Source organism: Loxodonta africana, chromosome 2 (genome assembly GCF_030014295.1).
Source record: "Loxodonta africana isolate mLoxAfr1 chromosome 2, mLoxAfr1.hap2, whole genome shotgun sequence".
Classification (NCBI taxonomy): domain Eukaryota; kingdom Metazoa; phylum Chordata; class Mammalia; order Proboscidea; family Elephantidae; genus Loxodonta; species Loxodonta africana.
Window position 1 is genome coordinate 22,350,370 of NC_087343.1, and position 14,113 is coordinate 22,364,482.

The following is a 14,113-nucleotide window of genomic DNA, read 5'->3' on the forward strand; positions in this document are numbered from 1 at the left end:
TGGCCTCTCAAGCTAAAATGGCCTGCTAGATGAAGTCTATCTCCTTATGAAAGTCCTTCTTTGAAGGGTGATCTCAACAGTGTGTTTCCATATTAATAACGGTTGACAAGATCTATACTGGCCATCAACATCTGTGAAGGGAAGAAGGAAGATGTACAATTGTGCAGAAGAATTCAAACTGGTATATAGGCTACGTAAAGCCTCAAAGTGGTGGAGGGCTCTGGAGCTAGTATTGCCCATCCTAGCACCCCATGTGAGGCCCAAACGGCCAGGTCTTTATACTCTTGCCTCACTCAATTGCTTCCTATTGGCTGGTCCAGGGAAAACCATGACCTAGAGAAAAGAATTTTGTGCAACTTGAAGCAGACACTGAAGAGGTGACTTCGAAGAGGGTGTGAGTGGCCCATCTCAGTGTCTACCACATTTACCCTTGCGTATGATTAAAAAAGAAATACCTCAGTCAGGTCATTCAGCCAGCCTTTATGCCCAAGAACTGCAAGTCCAAATTATATGGAACAATTCAGTACCATCCCCTACAGAAAGTAGATGACTGTCATAGAAAATAGGTGACTTACAGAAAGACTTTCCAGTTTGTGGATCACTATATCAAGAACAAATAAACAAGATGTTTACTAGAAACAAAGATGGGGGAGTAATATCACCTTTTCAAACCACATCAAAGAAGACTGCACATAAAGGCAAACCTTGCATAAAGTAAAATTGAATACATTATCTGTAAAAGGAAAGGTAATGAATAAATTGTCTTCAGTCAAATTCAGTAGTAATTGCAATTTAGTAAGTAAGGCATGACTTTTAAAGAACAGTTTCAGCCAGGAAGTTGTGTTATAATACTAATTTACATTAAACTCTGTTTGGAATAGTTCTCACCTTGAATATAAATATTATATTTTTCAAGCATTTCAAAACTATATAACAATATTAATTTGAAGTAAAATATCTCAGCATTTGGCAACTCATCTGGGACCAAAGTAAATGTTGGCTTCAGTTCAGGGTAATAAGGACATAGTGAAGACAAAACGAACATTATCCTCATGGGAAGAAAAGACATATAATGGCTCCAATTTGAAATACTCTTCAATAACTGAGTGAAACCTGTTTGCCTTTATGGATTAAGGCTCATACATAAGTGGGGTGAATGAGAGTTTATGAATATTCCAGAATGTAAAATGTTTCTAATATCTTCGTTCTCTAAAGGGGAAGCCATGGAGAGTCTGGTCCAATTATTAACCTCTCCATTAAGTAGGCAGTTTTTGAATGACTAAATCATATCAATAATTTCTCTGAATTATTTTTAGCTTTAACATTCTACAACTTGATCTTTGAATTTAAGATCACATATAATAATGTTTGAAGTTTCATGACTGAAGTGATAAAATAGTGAATGTGAATTTTTGAATAAGTGTTGGTTAATATCCATTGTGATTCACATTAAGAAATAGTAAACATGAAAATAAATTTGGTTTGAAATAAAAGTGCATTAATTTCTGAATAATAAAAAATACAGGTTTAAATAATAGAGAATTTATATTTATGAGGTGTAAGAACTAACCAGAAGTAGCATAAATGACTTGACAGAAGCAAATGAGGCATATTATGAAAGTGCACATAGCCCATCGAAGATAAAGTGAAATGATTCAGCTGTTTGTCATAGAGCAATCACCAGACAAGCCAGTTGAGTGCTTTCCCCAGGCTAGTACTTAATAAAGAAATGCATAAATGATTTGATCCAATTTGTGTTCTACATGCAACCACAAAGTGTGTAGGCAGATGCTATAAAACATCAACATTAACGAGAAGTCCCGTATGCAGTATTGTTGGTAAGAAAAGGCAAAATATACATTTTACTTTTAGCCTTATGAAGTAGAAAAAAAAATTTTCTATCCTCGGGGAACAAGCATTGTGCCGCTTTAAAGTGATAGTAACTTAACAAAAAACCAAGCATGTTGCCCTCGATTGGATTTATGGGGACCCCATGTGTTAAAGAATAGAACTGCTACATGGGATTTCCTTGGCTATAATCGCCTGGTGGAGTAGTGGTTAAAAACTCAGGCTGCTAACCAAAAGGTCAGCAGTTCAAGCCTACCAGTCACTCCTTGGAAAACCTATAGGGCAGTTCTACTCTGTATACAGGGTCACTATGAGTTGGAATTGACTCAATGGCTCACAACAACAATCTTAGAGAAGCAGATCCCCAGGCCTTTCTAATGTGGTGCTGTTGGGTGGGTTTAAACTGACAACTTTTAGATTAACGGTAAACTACAACTATTAACGGTGCCATCCAGGGACTTAATAGCAACATAAAGGCTCTTAATTAGAATAGCTAACTGTCCAGTAAGAAAGCATTTATATAATTCATATATGATCATAGGTTATCTAACACACCAATTGGCTCCATGGAAGTACCGTTTGACTCTATGGAAGTACAACCTTCTGCACTATCACACAAATAAAGTGAGATGCTAACAGATCTAATGTGTTTCCCATTGGGGCAGTAGAGAATACTTAGGCATCAGTGAGAATCAGCTGGATATACATCAAAGAACATTAGGAGGAGAATAGCCTTGGAATGAAGTGAGTACAATCTCCCAACTATAGATTCAGGTGCCTATTTTCTGTGAGAAAAAAAAAAAGATGTTCCCAAGGTCATGAAACAAGCTAAACACATAGGATTTAATCCAATATTCATCAAGCCCAACACATGGCCAATACTTTGCACAAACAGTACCAGGATCCACAAATATTAGCAAGAATGCTACTTTTGTTTCAAAGAGTTTAAAGGCAAGTAAGATATATCAATTTCTCTTTTAAGTACATATCAATGTCCTGGCCAAGAAACAGTTAAAATATAGTGCAGGCAAAAAATAATCATTATACACATGTAGATATACATAGAGAGAGATTAATAAATTTAAAAATCTTCATTGTAAAAAAAAAAAAATCCATCAGTCAGATAAAGGCCAGGGGCCACCTGTGGAACAGACCATCAACTGCTCATATGCAAGTTCAAGCTCAAACTGAAGAAAATCAGAGCAAGTCCACAAGAGCCAAAATATGACCTCAAGTATATCCCACCTGAATTTAGAGACCATCTGAAGAACAGATTTGACGCATTTAACACTAGTGACCAAAGACCAGACGAGTTGTAGATTGACATCAAGGACATCATACATGAAGTAAGCAAGAGGTCATTGAAGAGACAAGAGAGAAAGAAAAGACCAGGATGGGTGTCAGAGGAGACTCTGAAACTTGCTTTTGAACGTCAAGCAGCTAAAGCAAAAGGAAGAAATGATGAAGTAAAAGAACTGAACAGAAGGTTTCAAAGGGCAGCTCGAGAAGACAAAGTAAGGTACTATAATGACAAGTGCAAAAAGCTGGAGCTAGAAAACCAAAAGGGAAGAACGTGCTCGGCGTTTCTCAAACTGAAAGAACTGAAGTAAAAATTCAAGCTTTGAGTTGCAAGTGAAGGATTCCACGGGAAAAAATATTAAATGACGCAGGAAACAACTAAAGAAGATAGAAGGAATACACAGAGTCATTATACCAAAAAGAATTAATCAATGTTCAACCATTTAAAGAGGTGGCATATGATCAGAAACCCATGGTACTGAAGGAAGAAGTCCAAGCTGCTCTGAAGGTATTGGTGAAAAACAAGGCTCCAGGAATTGACGGAGTATCAATTGAGATGTTCCAACAAACAGATGCAGCACTGGAGGTGCTCACTTGTCTATGCCAAGAAATACGGAAGACAGCTTTCTGGCCAACTGACTGGAAGAGATCCATATTTATGCCTATTCCCAAGAAAGGTGATCCAGCCGGATGTGGAAATTATAGAACAATATCATTAATATCATACGCAAGCAAAGTTTTGCTGAAGATCATTCAAAAACATCTGCAGCAATATATCAACAGGGAACAGCAAGAAATTCAGGCTGGTTTCAGAAGAGGACATGGAACCAAGGATATCATTGCTGATGTCAGATGGATTCTGGCTGAAAGCAAATACCAGAAGGATGTTTACCTGTGTTTTATCGACTATGCAAAGGCATTCGATTGTGTGTATCATAACAATTCCAGAACACTTAATTGTGCTCATAAGGAACCTGTACATTGATCAAGAGGCAGTTTTTCAGACAGAACAAGGGGATACTGATTGGTTTAAAGTCAGGGGAGGTGTGTGTCAGGGTTGTATCATTTCACCATACCTTTTTTTATTCAATCTGTTTGTTGAGAAAATAATCTGAGAAGCTGGACTATGTGAAGAATAATGAGGCATCAGGATTGGAGGAAGACTCATTAACAACCTACGTTATGAAGATGACACAACCGTGCTTGCTGAAAGTGAAGAGGACTCCTGAAGCACTTACTAATGAAGATCAAAGACTACAGGCTTCAGTGTGGCTTGCACGTCAACATAAAGAAAACAAAAATTCTCACAACTACCGATGAGCAACATCATAATAAATGAAGAAAATATTGATGTTGTCAAGGATTTCATTTTACTTGGTTCCACAATCAACAGCCATGGAAGCAACAATCAAGAAATCGAATGACACATTTCACTGGGCAAATCTGCTGCAAAGGACCTCTTTAATGTGCTGAAAAGCAGAGATGTCACCTTGAAGACCAATGTGCGCTTGACCCAAGCTATGGTATTTTCAACTGTATCCTATGTGTGTGAAAGCCAGACAATGAACAAGGAAGACTGAAGAAGAACTGATACCTTTGAATTGTGGTGTTGGCAAAGAATACTGAGTATACCATGGACTATCAAAAGAACGAACAAATCCGTACAACCAGAATGCTCTTTAGAAGCAAAAATGGCGAGACTGCATCTTACATACTTTGGGTGTGTTATCAGGAGAGATCAGTCCCTGGAGAAGAACAGGGTTAGCGGAGGAGAGGAAGACCCTCAACGAGGTGGATTTACACAGTGGCTGAAACAAGGAACTCAAGCATAACAACAATTGTAAGAATGGCACAGGACCTGGCAGTGGTTTGTTCTGTTGTGCATAGGGTCGCTATGAGTAGGAACCAATTTGATGGCACCTAACAACAACACCACCAGCAGATTTTCACTCATGGGGGCCCTATAGGACAGAGCAGAGCTGCCCAATGGGGTTTCCAAGGAGTGGCTGGTGAATTCGAACTAATAACTTTTGGTTAGCATCAGAGCTCTTAACCACTGTGCCACCATTAGAAATTTTAATAATCGTAATTAATTTGCAATTCTGTTTATTAGAAAGGTATTATTATTATTCATTTGGATCCTCACGGGCACATTTCTTAAGCACTTGTCTGCTAACCTAAAGGTCTGCGGCTCCAGCCAACCAGCAGCTCCACTGGAGAAAGACATGTCAGTCTGCTTCCATAAAGGTGAAACCCACTGCTGTCCAGTTGATTCTGACTCCTAAACACCCTGTAGGAGAGAGTAGAATTGCCCCACAGGATTTCCAAGCCTATAAATCTTTATGGAAGCAGACTGCCACGTCTTTCTTCCAAGGAGTGGCTGATGAGTTCAAACCTCCAAACTTTTGTTCAGCAGTGAGCGCTTTAACTAACCCCTGTGTCACCAGGGCTCCTCCATAAAAATTACACCTTAGGAAACCCTACAGGGCATTTCTATTTTGTCCTATAGGGTCACTGTGAGTTGGACTAATTCGAGGACAATAGGTTATATACCAGGCATTATTCTAACTTTTGAAATGTAAAAGTAAAAAAAAAAAAGATAAAATGCCTTAGAGCTTCTAGTATAATGGGGGAGATAGAGACTAAACATAATAATTTAGTAAATTATACTATAATGGAAGGTGATGAGTGCAATGGAAAAACTCAGGTAGGGTAATGGAAATCTAGGATTGCAAGAGAGGGAGGAGAGTTATAATTTAAATAGAATGGCCAGGGCAGCCCACACTTACAGGGTGATTTTTAAGCAAACTCGAAGGAGGTGAGGAAGTAAGCAAGTTGATATCTGGGAGATTTTTCCAAAGCAGACAATAGCCTACTAATTCAAGTATTTCAAGTCTCACCATTTTATGGTGATATCTATAGTTGAGTGGCAATTGTACTGTCATGGATTGAATTCTGTCCTCCCAAAAATGTACCAACTTGGTTTGGCCATGATTCCCAGTATTGTGTGGTGGTGCTCCATTTTGTGATTGTAAATTTATATTAAGAGGATTCGGGTGGGTTTGTAACACCATCCTTACTCACATCACCTCCCTGATCCAGTGTAAAGAGAGTTTCCCTGGGATGTGACTTGTACCACCTTTTATCTCTTAAGAGATGAAAGAGAAGCAAGCAGAGTGGGGAACCTCATACCACCAAGAAAGCAGCACAGGGAGCAGAATGCATCCTTTAGACCTGGGGTCCATCCGCCTGAGAAACTCCTCGACCAGGGGAAGATTGAGGACAAGGACTTTTCTCCAGATCTGACAGAGAAAGAAAGCCTTCACCTGGAGCTGACACTCTGAATTTGGACTTTGAGCCTACTTTACTGTGAGAGAATAGATTTCTCTTTGTTAAAGCCATCCATTTGTGGTATTTCTGCTAGGCAGCGCTAGATGACTAAGACACATATAAATAAGATTTTAAAGAAACAAACCGAGTTTGCCTGAGGTGGTGATTATTGGGTTATACCTGAAATACCTGTCTTTCAAATGCCACTGATAGAAAGCCTTCATTGATTCATTTCAATTGATTTGCAAGGCAAAATATTTTTATGAATAGCCCAATAAAAGTCATTAAAAACATCAGTAAATGTCACAGGACCATCTCAGAGGAACATCATTGGAGTGCTTTTCTTAAACTGTGTCCCCGTTGTCATCACACTCTCACTCTCACAGACCCCAGAGCAACCACCCCCAGAGAGCTGATCACTGTGTCCAAGTCTAATGCTCTGGGATACCTCTAATCTCCCACCAAAGGGCTACAGAAGCCTCAAAATTTGGGAAAATAATTCTATGCTTGTTTAATTTGGATGCAAAAGAAGTAGATATAATGGGAAATGACTAAAAAGGATATATGAATCCAAGGTTTTCAAATCCTGAATTCACAAAGGAGTATTAAGTATGTTTCCTGAAACACTTAAGACCTAACTCTTTTTTCCCAGGCTGGGATTGTCCCGATAAGGAGTCAGGTCTATTTCTATGAAAGATTGCCATAAACCTCACGTTCTGGTGCCTGCTCTACTGATTCTGACAATCTCCAAAGACTATGGTGAAGTTACTCTGGCACCTAATACTTCCACCCTTTATATTTATTTTAAAGAATATGATGAAAACCCTTTTGTTATTAGTGTATGGACTGCCATGTCTTTTATTTGAACCTGTCTACGTGAGATATGAAGGGTCATGTGTTTTAGGGATTTAATCCTAATGGGATAGGCATTTATCAATATTTCTATCATTAAAGAGTTCTAATTTGGCATATTTGAGTGTGTGTCTTCTGGTGTAATGAAATACATATTCCAGACATTTTCAAAATCAAGAGCCAACATAATATTATAGGTTCTGCTCAGTGCAACTCATCTCAGCCAATAAACAAGAGACTGAGGTGGGAGAGTGGAAAGGCCTTTATTTTTGCACAAGAAAAGGAAACAGTCAGGGCTGCTGCCAGCAAGACTACTCAGCAAGGGCAAGGGGAAAGGTTACTTTCAAGGGGTTTGCAAGTAGGAAGTTCATACAAGTTGCATCAGCGACATTCTTAATCATACTACGAAGGCACAGTGGGGTTTACATAAAACTTCATGCATCACGTGTTCAGAAAGTGGTGGCTGAACTTCACCCAGAGGCAGGGAAGTATGAGGTCTAAAAGGTTATCCTGGATATCAACGTGGTGCCTTAACTGGTTTCTGCTAATTTCCTCTAGTTTGGGGGAAGCAGTTAAGGAGAGAGGAACCAGGATTTTAACATAAAGTTACAGGGCATGCCAAGCAAGCTGCTTGGAGGCAGTGAAATTTTCCTCGGCCTGGGGACCTCTGTCTTAGTTTCATAGGGCAATTACCTGTAATGTTTTTACATTGATATTGCTATAATTTATGGAACTTCTATACTAATACATTTAAATAACCACATTGACTTTTTTTAGATCCATTATAATTTATTTACCATTGAAAATGTAAAGGCATTTTTGGTAAAGCAAATTAATAGGAATTATTGAAGAAAAAAAAAAAAAAAACTAGAAAACAGTTTTTCTAGGTATTCTTTACAAGACTTACTTCTTTTTAGAATAATTTATTCCAAGGTTTCAAGGTTTGCCAAAGCAGGTTTGAAGAAAATTGTCCCCACTGAATTTAATAGATGTCAAGTAGGAAAAAAAAAAATGTGACAAATAAGTTTGAGAAATCATGAGTTAAAATAAATGAAATATTTTTTTCACCTTACTCTATTTCTCCTAGTCTTTGATGTGATAACTTTTGAGTATATCACCAGGGAGGAACTGCAGTTTGCAGAACCGTTAGAATTCTGGTTCATTAGACAGAGCTGTGAGTCAGGTTCTGAAGATGTCATTTTAGGAAACGATGGTGTGGCGGAGTGAGCACAGATTTAAAAATGATAAGTTCCTTTGATTTACAAAGTGTGTGACTGCTGATAACCTGCCTCAAGTAGGCCCATATGGAGTTGCTGCTGCTGAGCTCCACATCAGCAAACAATAACTAAGTTTCTATTTCATGTAAATGGCTAACATTCCCAGAATTCGAACAAGTCAGTCAATTGACTCTCCTGAAATTGGCCCAAATAAGGAAAAAAAAAAAAATGCCCACCAGACAATCTGAAAATTGTTCAGTATATCTTCTTTGTTTCCTGTCTGAGGTTAATAAAAAGTCTTTCTTCCTGTACCACACATTGGAACTCTGATCTGACTCTCAGACTGGACGTTCCAGGTTCATGAACTGTAAAATAAAGCTTATGAGTTCATACACAGATTTGTTGTAGTTCTTGTTAGGTGCTGTCTAGTTGGTTCTGACTCATAGCAACCCTATGCACAACAGAATGAAACACTGCCCAGTCCTGTGCCATCCTCACAATTGTTATGCTTGAGCCCATTCTTGCAGCCACTGTGTCAATCCATCTGGTTGAGGGTCCTCCTCTTTTCTTGCTGACCCTCTACCAAGTCCTTCTTCAGGGAATGATCCCTCCTGATAACATGTTCAAAGTATGTGAAACGAAGTCTTGCCATCCTTGCTTCCAAGGAGCATTCAGGTTGTACTTCTTCCAAGATTTGTTTGTTCTTTTGGCAGTCTGTGGTATATTCAATATTCTTCACCAACAGCACAATCCAAAGGTTCCAGTTCTTCTTTGGTCTTCCTTATTCATTGTCCAGCTTTTGCATATATATGATGCAACTGAAAACACCGTGGCTTGGGTCAGGTGCACCTTAGTCCTCAAGGTGACATCTTTGCTTTTTAACACTTCAAAGAGATCTCTTGCAGCCAATTTGCTTAATGCAATGCGTCTTTTGATTTCTTTTTTTTTTTAATAACTTTTATTAAGCTTCAAGTGAACGTTTACAAATTCAATCAGTCTGTCACATATGTTTACATACATCTCACTCCCTACTCCCACTTACTCTCCCCCTCTTGAGTCAGCCCTTTCAGTCTCTCCTTTCTTGACAATTTTGCCTGCTTCCCTCTCTCTCTATCCTCCCATCCCCCCTCCAGACAAGAGTTGCCAACACAATCTCAAGTGTCCACCTGATATAATTAGCTCACTCTTCATCAGCGTCTCTCTCCCACCCGCTGACCAGTCCCTTTCATTTCTGATGAGTTGTCTTCGGGGATGGTTCCTGTCCTGTGTCAACAGAAGGTCTGGGGAGCATGGCCGCCGGGATTCCTCCAGTCTCAGTCAGACCATTAAGTTTGGTCTTTTTATGAGAATTTGGGGTCTGCATCCCACTGATCTTCTGCTCCCTCAGGGGTCCTCTGCTGTGCTCCCTGTCAGGGCAGTCATCGATTGTGGCCGGGCACCAACTAGTTCTTCTGGTCTCAGGATGATGTAGGTCTCTGGTTCATGTGGCCCTTTCTGTCTCTTGGGCTCTTAGTTGTCGTGTGGCCTTGGTGTTCTTCATTTTCCTTTGCTCCAGGTGGGTTGAGACCAATTGATGCATCTTAGATGGCCGCTTGTTAGCACTTAAGACCCCAGACGCCACATTTCAAAGTGGGATGCAGAATGATTTCGTAATAGAATTATTTTGCCAATTGACTTAGAAGTCCCCGCAAACCATGTTCCCCAGACCCCAGCACTTGCTCCACTGACCTTTGAAGCATTCATTTTATCCCGGAAACTTCTTTGCTTTTGGTCCAGTCCAATTGAGCTGACCTTCCATGTATTGAGTGTTGTCTTTCCCTTCACCTAAAGCAGTTCTTATCTACTGATTAATCAATAAAAAACCCTCTCCCACCCTCCCTCCCTCCCCCCCTCGTAACCACAAAAGTATGTGTTCTTCTCAGGTTTACTATTTCTCAAGATCTTATAATAGTGGTCTTATACAATATTTGTCCTTTTGCCTCTGACTGATTTCGCTCAGCATAATGCCTTCCAGGTTCCTCCATGTTATGAAATGTTTCAGAGATTCGTCACTGTTCTTTATCGATGCGTAGTATTCCATTGTGTGAATATACCACAATTTATTTACCCATTCATCCGTTGATGGACACCTTGGTTGCTTCCAACTTTTTGCTATTGTAAACAGAGCTGCAATAAACATGGGTGTGCATATATCTGTTTGTATGAAGGCTCTTGTATCTCTAGGGTATATTCCTAGGAGTGGGATTTCTGGGTTGTATGGTAATTCTATTTCTAACTGTTTAAGATAACGCCAGATAGATTTCCAAAGTGGTTGTACCATTTTACATTCCCACCAGCAGTGTATGAGAGTTCCAATCTCTCCGCAGCCTCTCCAACATTTATTATTTTGTGTTTTTTGGATTAATGCCAGCCTTGCTGGTGTGAGATGGAATCTCATCGTAGTTTTAATTTGCATTTCTCTAATGGCTAATGATCGAGAGCATTTTCTCATGTATCTGTTAGCTGCCTGAATATCTTCTTTAGTGAAATGTGTGTTCATATCCTTTGCCCACTTCTTGATTGGGTTGTTTGTCTTTTTGTGGTTGAGTTTTGACAGAATCATGTAGATTTTAGAGATCAGGCGCTGGTCGGAGATGTCATAGCTGAAAATTCTTTCCCAGTCTGTAGGTGGTCTTTTTACTCTTTTGGAGAAGTCTTTAGATGAGCATAGGTGTTTGATTTTTAGGAGCTCCCAGTTATCGGGTTTCTCTTCATCATTTTTGGTAATGTTTTGTATTCTGTTTATACCTTGTATTAGGGCTCCTAGGGTTGTCCCAATTTTTTCTTCCATGATCTTTATCGTTTTAGTCTTTATGTTTAGGTCTTTGATCCCCTTGGAGTTAGTTTTTGTGCATGGTGTGAGGTATGGGTCCTGTTTCATTTTTTTGCAAATGGATATCCAGTTATGCCAGCACCATTTGTTAAAAAGGCTATCTTTTCCCCAGTTAATTGACACTGGTCCTTTGTCAGATATCAGCTGCTCATACGTGGATGGATCTATGTCTGGGTTCTCAATTCTGTTCCATTGGTCTATGTGTCTGTTGTTGTACCAATACCAGGCTGTTTTGACTACTGGGGCTCTATAATAGATTCTGAAGTCAGGTAAAGTGAGGCCTCCCACTTTCTTCTTCTTTTTCAGTAGTGCTTTGCTTATCCGGGGCTTCTTTCCCTTCCATATGAAATTGGTGATTTGTTTCTCTATCCCCTTAAAATATGACATTGGAATTTGGATCGGAAGTGCGTTAAATGTATAGATGGCTTTTGGTAGAATAGACATTTTTACTATGTTAAGTCTTCCTATCCATGAGCAAGGTATGTTTTTCCACTTAAGTATGTCTTTTTGAATTTCTTGTAGTAGAGCTTTGTAGTTTTCTTTGTATAGGTCTTTTACATCCTTGGTAAGATTTATTCCTAAGTATCTTATCTTCTTGGGGGCTACTGTGAATGGTATTGATTTGGTTATTTCCTCTTCAGTGTTCTTTTTGTTGATGTAGAGGAATCCAAGTGATTTTTGTATGTTTATTTTATAACCTGAGACTCTGCCAAACTCTTCTATTAGTTTCAGTAGTTTTCTGGAGGATTCCTTAGAGTTTTCTGTGTATATAATCATGTCATCTGCAAATAGTGATAACTTTACTTCTTCCTTGCCAATCCGGATACCTTTTATTTCTTTGTCTAGCCTAATTGCCCTGGCTAAGACTTCCAACACGATGTTGAATAAGAGCGGTGATAAAGGGCATCCTTGTCTGGTTCCCGTTCTCAAGGGAAATGCTGTCAGGTTCTCTCCATTTAGAGTGATATTGGCTGTTGGCTTTGCATAGATGCCCTTTATTATGTTGAGGAATTTTCCTTCAATTCCTATTTTGGTAAGAGTTTTTATCATGAATGGGTGTTGGACTTTGTCAAATGCCTTTTCTGCATCAATTGATAAGATCATGTGGTTTTTGTCTTTTGTTTTATTTATGTGATGGATTACATTAATGGTTTTTCTGATATTAAACCAGCCTTGCATACCAGGTATAAATCCCACTTGATCAGGGTGAATTATTTTTTTGATGTGTTGTTGGATTCTATTGGCTAGAATTTTGTTGAGGATTTTTGTATCAATGTTCATGAGGGATATAGGTCTATAATTTTCTTTTTTTGTAATGTCTTTACCTGGTTTTGGTATCAGGGAGATGGTGGCTTCATAGAATGAGTTGGGTAGTATTCCGTCATTTTCTATGCTTTGGAATACCTTTAGTAGTAGTGGTGTTAACTCTTCTCTGAAAGTTTGGTAGAACTCTGCAGTGAAGCCGTCTGGGCCAGGGCTTTTTTTTGTTGGGAGTTTTTTGATTACCGTTTCAATCTCTTTTTTTGTTATGGGTCTATTTAGTTGTTCTACTTCTGAATGTGTTAGTTTAAGTAGGTAGTGTTTTTCCAGGAATTCATCCATTTCTTCTAGGTTTTCAAATTTGTTATAGTACAATTTTTCATAATAATCTGAAATGATTCTTTTAATTTCATTTGGTTCTGTTGTGATGTGGTCCTTCTCATTTCTTATTCGGGTTATTTGTTTCCTTTCCTGTTTTTCTTTAGTCAGTCTAGCCAATGGTTTATCAATTTTGTTAATTTTTTCAAAGAACCAGCTTTTGGCTTTGTTAATTCTTTCAATTGTTTTTCTGTTCTCTAATTCATTTAGTTCAGCTCTAATTTTTATTATTTGTTTTCTTCTGGTGCCTGATGGATTGTTTTGTTGCTCACTTTCTATTTGTTCAAGTTGTAGGGACAGTTCTCTGATTTTGGCTCTTTCTTCTTTTTGTATGTGTGCATTTATTGATATAAATTGGCCTCTGAGCACTGCTTTTGCTGTGTCCCAGAGGTTTTGATAGGAAGTATTTTCATTCTCGTTGCTTTCTATGAATTTCCTTATTCCCTCCTTGATGTCTTCTATAACCCAGTCTTTTTTCAGGAGGGTATTGCTCATTTTCCAAGTATTTGATTTCTTTTCCCTAGTTTTTCTGTTATTGATCTCTAGTTTTATTGCCTTATGGTCTGAGAAGATGCTTTGTAATATTTCGATGTTTTGGACTCTGCAAAGGTTTGTTTTATGACCTACTATGTGGTCTATTCTAGAGAATGTTCCATGTGCGCTAGAAAAAAAAGTATACTTTGCAGCAGTTGGGTGGAGAGTTCTGTATAAGTCAATGAGGTCAAGTTGGTTGATTGTTGTAAGTAGGTCTTCCGTGTCTCTATTGAGCTTCTTACTGGATGTCCTGTCCTTCTCCGAAAGTGGTGTGTTGAAGTCTCCTACTATAATTGTGGAGGTATCTATCTCGCTTTTCAATTCTGTTAAAATTTGATTTATGTATCTTGCAGCCCTGTCACTGGGTGCATAAATATTTAATATGGTTATGTCTTCCTGATCAATTGTCCCTTTTATCATTATATAGTGTCCTTCTTTATCCTTTGTGGTGGATTTAAGTCTAAAGTCTATTTTGTCAGAAATTAATATTGCTACTCCTCTTCTTTTTTGCTTATTGTTTGCT